This window comes from Rattus norvegicus (assembly GCF_036323735.1).
Source record: "Rattus norvegicus strain BN/NHsdMcwi chromosome 3 unlocalized genomic scaffold, GRCr8 chr3_unlocalized_1, whole genome shotgun sequence".
In the NCBI taxonomy this organism is placed as follows: domain Eukaryota; kingdom Metazoa; phylum Chordata; class Mammalia; order Rodentia; family Muridae; genus Rattus; species Rattus norvegicus.
The window spans coordinates 1435960-1451827 of NW_026947362.1; positions in this window are offsets into that span (position 1 = coordinate 1435960).

Here is a 15868-nt window from a genome sequence, read left to right on the forward strand (position 1 = left end):
CAATGTCTTTGCCTCTGTTATAATAAGATGATGAAGCAATGATCTTCACCATGGAAAAGAAGTGGGGAAGGATGGAGGACAGGAAGGGAGGGCAAAGAAAGGAAGTAGCAGGGATGGGGGGGTAAAATCTCAGGGAGGGCAAATCCAGACGTCACACATCAGACAAAGCTGCAGTTGTCCCAAGTTCACACTCTCCCTCGACTCAGAAACACAGCATATTTTCTGCTAAGACCTGCTCTCTGCTCCCTCTCTGAAGTAAAGACAAAGAGTCTGAAGGGCAAACCTTGGAGGCCAGACTCCAGTGAGAGGTCATGAGCCAGAGTAGTCATCAGCCCCTAATGGGAACGCCAATAGCAGTACCGACACCCTGTCAATCAAGTCTGCAGAAGGACTGGAGTTCTCTCATGGAAATCCAGAGAAGCCAGGAGCCCTGTGCTGTCTGAGTCACACCAACCCCCAGAGTCCTTGAGTAAATGCAGAAATCCCAGAGCACACCAGGACAATCCTCACCAAACACATGAGCCCTCTAGGTTTGGCACTGGGCTGGGGACAGGGGTCAAGGGGACTGAAGGCTTTTCTGAAGTGATAAGAATCTGCTTCCCACCGGGCCTACTTAGACATTTAAAATGGAAATAATGGGGCATTTCCCACCCACTAAGTGGCTAATGGTCCTGCTAATCACCAGGTCTCCCTGAAGGGCTGATGTGAGCAGCTCAGACCTGACCCAGAGCTTCCAAAAGTCCACACTTCTCTAGAAATTTCCTGTAACACAGACTTTGCAACAAGGGAATTGGAAGGGAGGGAATGAAGGGCTGGATTTGAACAAATAGGCCTTACATGCATCTATATAAATTCTCAAACAATAATAAAAGAGATTAAAAAGAAAACACCTGGGGTTGGGGATTTGACTCAGTGGTAGAGCGTTGCCTAGCAAGTGCAAGGTCCTGGGTTCGATCCCCAGCTCCGAAAAAAAAAAAAACAAAAGAAAAAGAAAACACTTCATTCAAGTCCCACTGCCTCCTTTGGTCAGCATTTTGCTCCAGGCTGGTGAGATGCTCAGCAGGTCAAGGCCCTTGCTGCCAGGTCTGAGTACCTGAGGTCCAAATACGTGCAGTGGCAATGTCACACACACACACACACACACACACACACTGATTAATTAATTAACTAATTAATTAAAGTAAATTACCATTTCTTAATAAATAAAACAATATAAAGCTGTCCCTTGCATGAAAGGTCTGCTTTATTAGCTGACCCCTGACCCGTTCTCTCTCAGGCTCACCAAAGAGAGGACCATGTGGGACTATCACCAACCTGTGCTTAGCACCTGACAGAATCCTGAGTGTATCTGTCTGAGGAATGAAGGGCACCCTGGCATGCAAAACACCACACAGGTCCAAGACAGAAGGTTGCCTCAGTGCACGTATGCAAAACCAAAGTTCAGATGAGTTCAGGAGAAACCATGAAATATCACACAACCCGCATTGTCAAACCTGAGCTTTCTCAAAATTAAAATTTGCCTGATTCTACCTAGCGTTTCCCCTGAGGACCAACAACCGCTTCTTGTTGTTCTCGTCCTTTCTACTCTATTTCTATTTTGTTTAATTTTAGAAAATCCTAACTATTGGTGAAACACCATTTATCAAACAGAAATAATCACGTGTCTCTTGTTAAACAAGATGGTTTTAATCTTTCTTGGTACTTTTAGACCTATTTGGGGGAGTTTTGTTGTTTTGTGTTTTTTTTTTTGTTTTGTTTTGTTTTTTTTTTTTTTGTTTTCAACTTAATGCACATTGTGGCTTCATGGAACAAAGACTTGGGGGGAAACGCTGCAGGTTTGGGGTTTGCCCTGAGAAGCCCCTACAGAGTCAGGCAGAGGACACTCTGGCTGTCGTCTCTTTGTTCTGAGAGGAAAGAAGGGACCTCTCTGTGGTGATTACAAATACCTGTTTCTGTTTTATCTACTTCTCCCCAAATCCACTCTCCCTGCCTTCCATGCCAATATTCTGCTCTGGAATTTAATAAATGAATACATACGTGTGTGTGGTTGCATAAGCATGGGAGGTCAGAGGTCAACCTTAGCTGTCGTCCTCAGTCTCTGGCTCAACTCCCTTCAGTGGCCGAGTTGACACACCTGGGAAGAGGAGAGTGTAACTCCTTGTTTTCTAATACTAATTGGGTTCCCCAGATTAGTTTGCAGGAGAAAGTCTGCACGTAGCTTCTGGGAACCTGCCCACAGTTAATTCTGATTGGTGAATAAAGATGGTAGCCGCCAATAGCTGGGAAGGAGAGAGAGAGAGAGAGAGAGAGAGAGAGAGAGAGAGAGAGAGAGAGATGGAGAGGGGGAGGGAGGGGGAGGGAGGGAGGGAGAGAGAGAGAGGGAAGGAGAGAGAGAGAGAGGGAGGGAGAGAGAGAGAGACAGAGAGAGAAAGGGAGAGAGAGAGAGAGAGAGAGAGAGAGAGATGGGATTTAGGGTTCCTGGGCTTGGGTCCTCGAGCAAGCAGGACAGAGAGGTCCCCATGCCTTAGGGGAGTGTGGAGGAGGGGAGACAGAGGTTGCCATGGAAGGGAAATAACATGCAGAAGGGCAGAGCTGCAGTATAAAAGGGCTAAGAGATCATGGCCCAGAGGGCTGCTCCTTGGAGTCAAGAAGAGCCAAGATGAAGCATAGAAATTAGTAAATAGTAACTTGGAGTTATTGCTGGGAGGTGGATTCTAACAGGATGGAGGTTAGGCAGCTGCCAAGCTATTGGCTGCTTTAGATATAGATGCTGGGCGTGTTTCTTTCATTCGGGAACAGAAACCATTGAGGTGAGTAACCCCGCGTCGGGATTTATTATTATTATTATTATTATTATTATTATTATTATTATTATTATTTTTACTACAGGGACCTCAGCTGAGGATTTGCCTCCATTGCATTTGCCTGTGGAAAGATCTGTGAGGCATCTTTTGGAATAATGACTGGTGTGTGGAGGCCCACTGTGGATGGCGCCACCTCTAGGTGGGCGGTCCAGGTTACAGAAGAAAGCACAGTGACCAAGCAATGAGCAACAAGCCAGTAAGCAGTTGTTCCTCCACGGCCTCTGCTCCAGCTGCTGCCTTCAAGTCTCTGCCTTGAGTTCCTGCCCTGACTTTCTTCCTGATGGGCACTGATCAAGCTGAAGTCAACCCTTTCCTCCCTGAGATAGTTCACACAGCATTTCCTCAGAGCAAAGAGAAGGAACTGAGACAGTTCCACCCTGCCTTGCTTTGTTTTCTTGCAATAAAGTCTCACACTTACACCCCAAACATACCAGTCGAGCTGGTGGACCACAGAACATCGGGGATGCATCTGTCCACCTCTCTGGTACCAGGATTCCAGGCCACCATGTCTGACTTTTATTTTTTAACGTGGGTTCTAGGGACCGAACTCAGACCCTCATACTTTCATGGCAAACACTTTACTGGCTAAGCCAGCTCCTTAGCCCGAGAACCCCACCTCAGAGTCTTTGAAAGCCATTCCCCTGTCAGACCACAATCTCTCTTTAAGGTGCACGTTCCTTCCATGACAATGCCATGTGGGTTAAATTTCTAATCAGAAGACAGGAAGCAACGTGAGCTATGAAGGATTTTTCATTGTTTCTCAATAGGGCGGCATTTTGCATTGGTAAAATGTGAAGTTTCTGGAAGAAACCTCATCTGCCTTATGCTCAACAAAAAAAGGAAATACCTTAAGTCCATGAAGTATAACTTAACACCCACAGTAATCATGAAGAAGGCAGGGGTGGATATCATCTGTGTTCTGTGGTCCTGAGAAAGGTCAGATATTTAGGAGATAGTTATCAAACATTTAACGGGGAGAGGGGTGATAAAAGAATGTAACTTTAAAATTATATTGACTTCACTCTTCTTTGGGCAGAAAAATTTTAAATAATATTCCATTGTCCTTCCTGGTGTGTGTGTTTTAATTGTTGTATCACATTCACCTCCTGGGACATTGGTCCTTATTTGAGTGTGTGGTTGCTAATTGCTAAGGAGGGCCTGGGGAGGGCTGGCAAAGTGGGGTTCCAAAAGGACAGAAGGTGAGTCCAAATGAGGCTGGCAGTAATTCTGGCCTGAGAAGGGCAAACAAAATAAATATATCTGCTGGGAATGTGTCTGGTTACAGAAATATAAAACCAATCAGTGTCCCCTAATCCCAAGGGTGTGATTGACTTGGAAAGATACACCAAAGCACACACAGCATTAGTTCACCAGCCCAGCCATCCCACAGGACTCTTGGCTCATCCATCTTTCTCATCTTACTGCCCTCAGTGATTGGCTATAATGTAGTCACAAGATGGCGGCTGCATCCGCAGAGAACACATCACACTCCTCCACAGCAGAACTCCAACCCTGGATGGGAGGAAGAGGAAGAGAGATGAAACTGTCTTGGATATCTCCCTATTTGTGACAGACAGAAAAAATCTTTGCTCAGAAGATTTTTGGTGTGTCTCAGTGAGTCTTCTGATGCACCTCAACACTAGTGACATGCACAGGACAAAGCTAGCATGACTGATTCAAACTAATCAGGATGCCTTCCGTGGATTAAAGGATAGAAAGTCAGTTATACTAATATCCAAATGAAACTGGATATTTGCAGTGAGAATTTTGGTGTATTTAAAAACATAGAGATATTATAAGAGTATGTTTTTGTTTTAATCCAGGCTGTGGGGTATGGGGTTGCTTCCGATTGTCAACAGTGGCTGACTATGATTTGCCTCGTGCTCTGGCAGGGGCGTGATTTTGCCAGCAGGAGATAGATTTTGCACGTGTGTAACATTTGGAATGCTGGATATTTTCAGAGAACATATAAATGCTAGAGCCCCAGAGGTGGGCTGCTGTTGGTTGCAGTTTGATAAATAGTCACGCCCAAAGAAGAAATTAAACATCCTGACAATGAAGATCAAACTTACCCCACAAGGAACTCGATGCCCCTAATCAACACGAGGTCGTCTAATGGTGATAGATCCCCTTTCCCTCTCTCTTCTTTTCTCTCCTGTCTAGTGTTAGGGGGTTGTATGTGAAAGAGAGGAGAACCTACAAAGTAGCAAAATGTCGGCTAGAGCTATTGAATGAAGGTCCATCATCAGCCACAAAGTATAAGACGTGTGTATCAGGTAACAACAGAGACAATTTTAGGAAACCGGCCAGTTGGATTCCACTGTGATTTAAATGGAATTTAGCAGCTCGGCAGAGAGGTATCTTCCCTTCCCAGTCATTTGGGGACATGGTACAATTCAAGGGGATATCCTTGTTTGTTCCATATGTCTCAGTCTCCCTCTCGTTCCTCACACTCTGGTGTCTAAAGTGGAAATTTCTGGGTGTCCTGTGATGCAGACTCATGTGGGGTTTCGTTAAGGCGAGTCACGTGATATTGGGAGATATTACGAGTATGACTCAGTAGACACTGATGAGGTGCTTGCATTGTCTGCCTGCAATCCCTCCTTGGTCTCGATTCTCACTGACCTTCACTTTATTGAGGTGTGGAAACAGCTGCTGGTGTTCCAGCTGGTTCTGGTCACTCCTGCTGACTAGTGCCAGTTTGGTGGAGGCCTGACTATTTCGGTAGATTGTGCTACCAGTGCTGACTTGTGTTTTGTGACATTTTTTTTCAACTGGACTATGGGTATCCTGACACTACGGGACTGGACTGCTGGTGTCCTGACAGCTCAGATGGGATTTGCCCCAAAGAACTACTTCTAAACAGGTCCACATCCACTTGCCCTATTTATCATCTTTTCTCCCCTACCTTTGGACAGTGGGCTAGAAGGGGGCTCTAAGCATTTGAGAACCCTTATTAAAGTAGGTTTGAAAAAAATCTATGTCTACATGAATCCCCATATAATGAAGGGGTGTCAGACTCGTTTCCATTACAACTTCCTTTCCCTTGCATCTGTTTTTGCAACTATCTCCTCTTTAAAGAAAGTGCTCTGGGGGTTTTCTGAGGAAGTATCGTTACATGCATGGATGTTTAATAACATGTTTTCCCATTTGTGTGCATGCATATATGTATATGTGCTATGCGTGTATGTGCTCATGTGTGTGACATCCAGGCCAGAGGACCAATTTACCTTGTTTTAGACCCAGGGTCTACCTGTGGCCTGAATCTCACCAGTATAGATCAGAAGGGCTGGCAGTAAATCCCAGGAATTCTCCAATTCTGGGTACAAGAACTTATACCCATGCTTAGTTTTTACCTTGTGTCCAGTCCCTCAGGCTCAACCCCAAGCTGTCTCGCTCATCCCAAGCCATGTGTTTGAAAAGGAAACATTAAGTAACTATTAGAACCAATGGCCTGACCAGAGTGATTTAAGCACCATAAGGGGATTATACGCAAAGAGAGGGAATTCGGAGCATTGAGATGAGAATGTTAAAAGGAAACCCAGAGCCTATTAGGAAAAGCTGAAAACTGTGTGTTCACTCACTCAAGACAAGAATCAACAGAAACCCAAGCTTGTGTCAGGTTATTTCCTATGAAACTGCATAAGCTTGTTTCTTATTTAAGAGTCATAAGCCCTTTTCCTGTGATACTGTCCCTACTATGCCAAATGAAGTGGGGAACGGCTCCCTACAGCTGTGGGTTTGTGTGTAGACCAGGACCAGATTGTCTCTCATCCCTGTCCCACCCCAATGTCATATTGGCACTTCCAAATGACCAGGTGACAGCAATGTCTGGCTATCACTTCTGAAGATAAGCAGGAATGTGCAAGGTCACAGAGCAGAATGCATTGATTTTCATCCTGAAATTGGGAAATATAACGTTCCCATTTCCTGTTTCGTTAGATGGGAAACCTTGTGCATACCCCGCCCTATTAGGGATGTCTCTCTCTTTGGACAATAGAACAAGAATTGCACTAATACCAGTATTATCTTTAAAAACATCTACATGAGACTGTTCTCCAAGACAAGTGGTGTGTGTGTGTGTGTGTGTGTGTGTGTGTGTGTGTGTGTGTGTGTACACTCGTGACTTGTGTATGTGCATGCATGTAGAGGTCAGAGGACAATTTTGTGTGTCATTCCTCCTTGAAATTGTTTTTCTTAGTCGGGGGAGACACATACATGCTACAACACATATGTAGAGACCAAGGGACATGTTGTAGGATTCAGTCCCATCTTCCACCTGGTGAGTCTTGGGGACTGAACTCAGATCCTCAGGCTTGGTGGCAAGTGCCCTTGCATTTTGAGCTACCTTCCCAGTGCCTGTCTTGGTTTTTGAGGTAGGCTTTTCTCACTGGGATCTGGGAACTGATGCCTGTGATGGTTTGGGTGCGTGCATGCCTGTGTGCCTACATGTGTGTGTGTGTGTGTGTGCGTGTATGTTCAGCCCAGGGAGAGGCAGCATTAGAGGGTATGACCCTGTTGGAGTGTATGTGGCCTTGTTGGAGTGAGTGTGTTACTCTGGGTGTGGGCTTTGAGACCCTCATCCTAACTACCTGTAAGCCAGTATTCTCCTAGCAGCCTTCAGATGAAGATATAGAACTCTTAGCTCTTCCTGCACTGTGCCTGCCTGGATGCTGCCATGTTCCCACCTTGATGGTAATGGAATGAACCTCTGACCATGTAAGCCAACTCCAATTAAATGTTGTCTTCATAAGAGTTACCTTGGTTATGGTGTCTGTTCATAGCAGTATAACCCTAAGTAAAACATTGACTCTGGGGTGGCCAGTGAACTTCAGAGGTCCCCAGGTCTCTGTCTCCCTGATTCTGGGGTCAGAGTGCATGCTACCACCTTAGACTTGTAAGTTGGCTGTGGGGATCCAAGCTCAGGTCTCCATGCATGTACAGCAAGCAGTTTACCTGCTGACCCATATCCTTTAGCTAACAAATGGGTTTAAAAGGAGATAGAGGTAGATCCCAGGTGCCTGACATCAGGGAAGCTACGCTCTGGTGCACACAAGGGCAGCTGTTACTGGGTGACAGTCATGGTACAGGGGACATTGGGGCCAAGGAGACATAACAGGGATATTCTTGGGACTTACATTGCCTGTGCTGCCTTCACACAAAAGCCTGATGATGCCGGTGCAAGCTGGAGGAGATCCTTCTCCATCGGTAGAGGTTGCTGTGATCTAAATGTCTCCCCTCCCCCACCCTAGGAAGATGTCACCAAAGATGACATCATTGGGAAGCAGCACTTTGGAGGGTGTGACTTCAGTCATAAAGAGGGACTCCTCCTCTGTGTTATTGGTGCACTTATGTTTAAAAAGAACCCCCAGAGAGCTTGCTGGACCTTCTCAGCCCAGGAAGATATAGGCAGAACGCACCATCTACAAGCCAGGTAGCAGGCTTCAGTAAATTTGGCAGGACTCTGATCTTGGGCTTGAAGCCTCATTATCAGCCATCCAGTCTCTGAGACTGGAGTGACAGAAAGCTGGCTGGTTCCTGGGTGAGGCAGGGATCAGCCAGGAGAGGGGTGAACATACAATGTCCTTCTTGATTTCTAGTGAGAACAGAATGCAGATGAATGCTTCAAGGCTAAGCAATATGAGTGGCACAGCTTGGTTAATCTCGGGCCCAAAATATAAAGCAAACAAGAAAAATACATTGTATGAGAGAGTTGGCAGACGTGATCACTAATCTTGGTTGCTGACTTGAGTGGCTCTGAATTCAATTAAAATGCATGCATCTGGGCACTCTTGTGAGGAATTTTCTTGATCAGGATATTTGAATCAGGAAGATTTGCCCTAAGTGTGGGTGGGGCTTTCTGGTGGCAACCCAGATTTAAGAATGTGAAAGAAGGAGGCTTTGATTTTTGTCTGCCTGCCTTCACTCTCACTGGCAAGTTCATCTCTCCTGTGTTGCTGTATTCGTTTGCTAATATTCTAACCACCTTCTCTGATATTTCATTGTAAACTGAAGACCAAAGCCTCCAGGAAACTCACGTGCCTTCAGCACCAGGTTAAGGTGGCTGAGGCATCAAGCATCATTGACTGAGCAGCCAATGGGGTTCTCAGGACCCTTGTATGGGACAGCCATTGTTAGATTATCCAGTGTCCTGTAAGCCAAATTACCTTTTGTTGTGTTTGGTGGTTTGAATAGGAGGCGGCCACCATAGACTCATGTGTTTGAATGCTTGACCCATGAGGAGTGATACTATTAGGAGGTGTGGCCTTGTTGGAGTAGGTGTGGCCTTGTTGGAGTGGGTGTGACCTTGTTGGAGTAGGTGTGGCCTTGTTGGAGTAGGTGAGGCCTTGTTGGACTTCCTGTGAGCTTGTTGGAGTAGGTGTGGCCTTGTTGGAGTAGGTGTGGCCTTGTTGGAGTAGGTGTGGCCTTGTTGGAGTAGGTGTGGCCTTGTTGGAGTAGGTGTGGCATTGTTGGAGTGGGTGTGGCATTGTTGGAGTGGGTGTGGCCTTGTTGGAGTGGGTGTGGCCTTGTTGGAGTAGGTGTGGCCTTGTTGGAGTAGATGTGGCATTTTTGGAGTAGGTGTGGCACTGTTGGGTTGGTTTTGGCCTTGTTGGAGTAGGTGTGGCCTTGTTGGAGTAGGTGTGACTTTGTTGGAGGAAGTGTGCCACTGTGGTGGCTTTGCATTGAGATTTGTACATACTCAAACTATGCTCAGTGGTACAGACAATCCCTTTCTGCTGCCTGCGCATCAAGAACTTTGGGCTCCACCAGCACCAAGTCTGCCTGGATGCTCCCATGATTCCTGCCATGATGATAATTGACTGAACCTCTGAAACTGTAAGCCAGCTGCAATGGAATCTTGTACTTTATAAGAGTTTCCTTGGCTGCTGAGTCTGCAGCCATGAGCATGCTCAGTCTACAGAAGAGGCTTGCCTCTAGTGTCCTCCACTGTGGTAAAAAGAAGGTCCAGTTGGACCCCAATGAGACCAATAAAATCGCCAGTGCCAACTCCCGTCAGCTGATCAGGAAGCTGATTGAAGATGGCCTGATCATCTGGAAGCCTGTAACTGTCCATTCTCAAGCTCACTGCGAGAAAAACACCTTGAAGTGCAGGCATATGGTCATAGGGAAGGGAAAGGGCACTGCCAACATTTGGGTGCCTGAGAGGGTGACCTGGATGAGAAGGATGAGCATCCTGCACCGACTTCTCAGGAGATACTGCGAATCTAAGAAGATTGACTGCCATATGTGTCATAGCCTGTACCTGAAGGTCAAAAGGAATGTATCCAAAAACCAATGGATTCTTATGAAGCAGATCCACAAACCAAAGGCAGACGAGGCCTGCAAGAAACTACTGGCTGACCAGGGTGATGTTCGAAGTTCTAAGTCCAAGGACGCACAAAAACTTATGAGAGGAGCACCTCCAGGTCAAGAAGGGGCAGATAATCAAGACTCTGTCCAAGGCGGAAGAGACCAAGAAATAAATTTTCCTTCTCGTCTGTGCATAGTGACCTCACTGTGGCCTCACATGATCAGTCATTAAAATAAAACAAGCCTTAAAATAAAAAAGAGATACCTTGGCTATGGTGTCTGTACACAGCAATGGAAATCTAACTAAGACAATGTGGATTCATTCTGCCATTTCTGTTTCTCTGGAAACCCTAATACAATAGGGCTCTAGAGAGAGGAACAAGTACCCACCAGACAACATAAATTCCAGTTTCCTATTCTGGTGAATATGAAGTTGTTGTGGTTTTAAAAAATAAATACATACTTGTTAGTTTTTTGTTTGTTTGTTTTGGGGTGTTGTTGTTGCTTCTGCTGTTGTTGTCGTTGTTGTTTTTGTTGTTGTTTTTAAAGAAGAAACATATTAAGCCTCTTCATCCCTGACTGGCTGGCAAACCCCCGAGCCCACTTCACCTAACGTGATTATGGCATTAGGAATGTGTGTACAAAAAAAACATAAAGTTATCCCTGTCAAGTTCAGATGAGAGACAACATCGGCCATGTGGGCAAGCCTAGAGCCTCAACAATTTAACGCACACAAATCAGGACACACAGTCAGCAGCCTGAGGAGCCAACAGAGACCAGTGCCTGCATGTTGTGTTGTTATTTTCTTTTATAAATTTTTGCAACCACCCTGCTCATTAATCGTGTTCATAATGTTAACTTTCACACTTTTTTCTTGGCTCATCAAATATTTCCTTACTGAACTGTCAGCTCAACCCCCATCTCCATTGTAATGACTTTCAAATTAAGTTCTTCTGGACCACAGGGGATTTTAGAACTCTATGATGACAGAAAACATGGGGAAAAGAACCTCTTTCATTTTATTTGAAGAAAGACGTAGTCATTCACCTGCCGCCTTCCCCCAGTGCTGACTATTCCCAAGCTCAGTGCTGAGACCTCTGCCTCATGGGCACCATCATATCCATGAGATGAACACTTCCAAAACGGGAGGCATTATACTGACATGACCATACGGTCCTCCCTCACCTATAGCCACCGGGTTCCAAACTCCTGGTGTCCCTCCTCCCCTTAAAAGAGAGCTGTTGGGATACATGCTCAGCATCACACATATTCCAAAGCTCATTCCTTTTAAAAATCAGATGTGTTTATATTATTGAATGTGTGAATGTTCTGGCTACATGGAACTGTGTGCACCACGTGCCTGCCTGATGTCTGTAGTGGCCAAGAGAGGGCATTAGATCTCCTGAAACTGGCTAACACTTCAAATGTGAGCCATCATATGGATGCTGGGAATAGAACCTGGGTCCTATGCAAGAGTAACAAGTGTTCTTCATGGCTGAGCTGTCTCTCTAAGCCCCAGAATCTGTGGCCTGTCTCTGGAGATGCTTTGATACTCTACAAAACCACATGGGAAACTTGGTGCCCGTCCTTGAGAATAGACTTCACCCTATCAATGAAGAGGATGCCATGGCTGGTGGTATTGTAGACACTAGGAGATACTGAGGGAAAGTGCCTTGTATAGGGGAGTCCTGTGAGAACCAAGACTGGAGGAGCACCCTGGACTGGAAAGAGATTGGGTTGGGCCATTGCAGAAGATAAAAGAGTGATGGTGCCAAGGACATTTGAGCAATCCCATGAACTATCCAGTCTCGGGTCTTAGTTAGGTTTTCACTGTTGAGAAGAGACACCATGAACAAGGACAACATATAATCGGGGCTGGCTTACAGGTTTAGAGTGTCAGTCCATTATCATCAAGGCAGAGGGCATGGCAGTGTTCAGACAGACATGGTGCTGGAGAAGGCGCTGCGAGTTCTACATATTCATGGAAAAGAAGCCAGGAGCAGACTGTCCCAAATGGCTGGGAGAAGGATTTCAAGAACTCACCCCCATAGGGACACACCTCCTCCAAGAAGGCCAACCTCCTAATAGTGCCATTTCCTGGGCAGTGCACATTCAAACCACCACAGGGTCTCTTCACATATATGATAATTACACCGTTGTTTTAAAGTCTTGCTTAAAGACTCATGATGTTTGCGTGAAGAACTTTCAAGGGGTCTGGGTGGCTCCAAAACCCCAAGAACATGAAGTCCAGTATCTCCCTGAAGTATGATATTAGCATGTGTGCACAACCCCTCCCATCCTCTGCAATATCATAAAGTTAAGTGTGTGCAGCTCCAGTGTGCAGCCTCGTAAGTGACAGCATGTGTGAATTCTTGAGCCGCACACTCAGCAGAATCAGGCATGAGCCTTCTGTACTTTTGTTTAGGGCTCTGAACTCTGGCCTAGAGTGATGGGCAAATAGTTCCGGGAAGGAAGATTCCTGGGTGCAGCCAAAGGCATGAAGGTATGTGATTTAATTACAGAGTTGAAGGAATCTGGCTGGTTTCTTCCTGTACCACATGAGAGAGGACGTCACTCTGCTCAGCCAATTGAAAAAAAATCACAGAGAAAAGGCACATAGGATGCTTGTTTTACCTAGACTAGATCATGAGCCCCGATCAGATTTAAATATCCATATGTACAGAGGAATCATTGCTTTTTGGTGAAGAGATGCCATCCTTTTTAAGCATCCAGGGAGATGCCCGTCCTTTTTAAACAGCCAGGTCAAGATCAGGCAGATCTGTGTGTTTGTTGTGAGAACACCTCTCTTCCTGTGGAGTCCCCGTCATGACCACTAAGGTAGCCACATGATCCTAAGTTCCCCACCATTCTGCTCAGCCCCATAACAGATGAAGAAGACACATGGTTTGGGGAGATGTGATGGGCAGATTTTAGACCATCTCCTATGCACGGCAGAGAGCAGCGTTGAAAGGACTGGAGAACACGTTGGCTGACCCCAGGCCTTTTCTCACAGAAACAGCTGACAAACCACCCCACAATATTCCAGTTATGGATGTTTCCTTCAATAACAGAGAGTTTAAAATAGCACCCTTGCCTCCCCCTCCCCCATGTGATGGGCGGTTGGCACACAGGCCACCAGGCTTCCTATAGGAGAAGCCTCTCTGCTTCCCTCAGAGCAGCTCTCCAAGAAAATAAATAGCATGTGGTCATTATTCAAATGAGGCTTAATTAATGCAGAACTCGCCCCCAAACTTTCCAAGACACCCATGGTAATGAGCTCCCAGCTCTCTTCCCCTCCAGTTTGTGATGTCAAGCTGAAAAGCTGCATGTGACAGAAGCTGGGAAGCTGAGGACCCGACAGCAGTTTGACTCCACAGTCTCACAGCTTGCAGAAGTATCTCGGCCCCAAAGCCTGTGTTCAGCCATCCTTTCGGGGGTAAAGGTGGTGTGGTTGGTGATGTGCTCCCCAGAGAGCCTCTGAGGTTATAAAAGAGGCTCAACTCAAGAGACTTTGAGGCTGTCTTTAATTTACACACCTGAACCAGCCCCAGCCCTAATTCCAGCCAAAACATTTCATAAATAGTACAGCGAAAGGCAATGACTCACGCTGACCTTTTTTCAGAGCCTCACGTCCTTGTTCAACTGACAAGAACACACCTCCAGATTCCTGGAGGAAGCAGCATTGTGCCTGTGATTCTAAGAAGACAGGATAGAGGAACTGGAGAGTTAAGGTTGACGCTAAAATGGAGAGAAGCTATCTTCTGGGGTCTAGCCTTTGTCGCATGATGGTTGAGCTTTAGAAACATCAACGGAACTGACCCAGCCAAGGCTGCCTGCAGAGATAGTGCACGTTTTCCTAAAGATATCTCAGTCGAGGCTGAGAAACACATGGGCCTGAAGAGAGAGCCCGTCAGTTAAGAGCATGTTCCAAACTCGCAGGGAACCCAAATTCTGTTCTTAGGATCCACTTAAGCAGCTCACAGCTGCCTGTAAATCAGCTCCTGGAACCTGAGGTCCTCTTCTGGCCTCTAAGGGAATCTGTAAACAATATGCATGCGCGTGCATGCGTGTGTGTGTGTGTGTGTGTGTGTGTGTGTGCGCGCGCGCACACAATTGAAACTGTCCTTACTGAGGGTCAGGAAGTATATGGCCTCTGGTTTCACGCTGTTACTAATCCACTCTCATCCCTACACCCAAACGACGTAACTATAAAACCATCTTGGAACTTTATTTGCAAAAGAAAATCCCCTAAGAGAAACAAGTGATAGGCTAGAGAGAAGGGTCAGTCCTAAAGAGCAATGGCTGCTCTTGCAGAGGACCCGAGTTCCATTCCCAGCACCCACGTGGCAGCTCACAACCATCCATTAGTCCACTTCAAATGGATCAGACACCCTCTTCTGATCTCTAAGGGTACCATATGCATATAGCACAAACACATAGGTGCAAGTACATATAAAATAACAAAATAAATCTAAAAAAATTTAAATTAAAACAAGTACATTCAATCACTATATTTTACCTAATTTTTAAACTTCACTTTATCCTTCAACCTTGGTGTAAATTATATCTTTTGAACAATGGTGCCTGAAAAGCCAGAGAATTGTGTATAAAGCTCTCTCTACATGCCCATGTTCAAATCAGAAACAGTGACAGTCACCTTCTCTGTGTAATAAACTCACTGATTTCCCTCTGCGGTGTAGTAGGGGATCCAGCTTTTCCTGAATGGAGGTCTCTGAGTGGGACAGGAACTGCTCAGGCTCTGACTGCAGTATCCAGTGACCCCACCACTGCTGACAAAGAACAGAGCCCTCCCCACGGGTCCCACAGACCCCAGATGCTGGTCCAATAATCGAGCCTCTTGATTTCCCTCTCTGGGATGTAAAGGTATCCATTCACCTGGAATTCATCCAGAACCTTCCAGAGTCAGAAACATCCTGCAGAACAAAGCAGCCTCTCTGGCCCTCTCCAAGGTCCTGAGCACATCCACGAAGTCCAGTTCACTGAGAAGATGAGGGCAGACTGTCATTGCCACAACCTCCCTGGGAGCAGAGAGGGTAGGCAGAGGAGGCAAACACTCTCTTTTTCCCATTCCTCATGGTTCCCATTACTTACATATTAAACATGCAACTTGCAGACTCATCAGACAAAACAACAGGGGCTGGGAGATGGCTCATTACATTAGGGATTCAAGGATCATAATTTAAATTCTCAGCCCTGGGCACTCTGTCTGGAGCCACATTCATCCCGATGTGCGCTCTGCCAACAGGAAGACATCCGGTTGCCCTGTACAGGGCAATACTGCAGCCCCACCCCTTTCAGTCTCACATTCCCTCACTAGTCAATAATCATGGGGCTCAGTGCAGACACCACTGGCTTGAAGAAGATCCTGAGAACATCGAGTGTGTGTTAATTCAGCCTGATCACATGATGTTTCCGTGATGTCAGAGCCACGGTCTCCAGGACACCGCCTGGACCCATTCTCTCTCTAATTTAACACCTTAATTGGAAAGGACATAACGGGAGGATACTGGAGAAAGTCCAGGGTAGACCAAGTCCTGCCAAGTCCCCAGTAGGGAAGTGGTCCCACAGCCACAAACCCTTTCACCCCTCCATCCACTTAATTCTGTGATTCATGAATGATATTGATAGAAACCAACCAGGCATGGCCATGCCTACGATGCTATGTCTGGCAA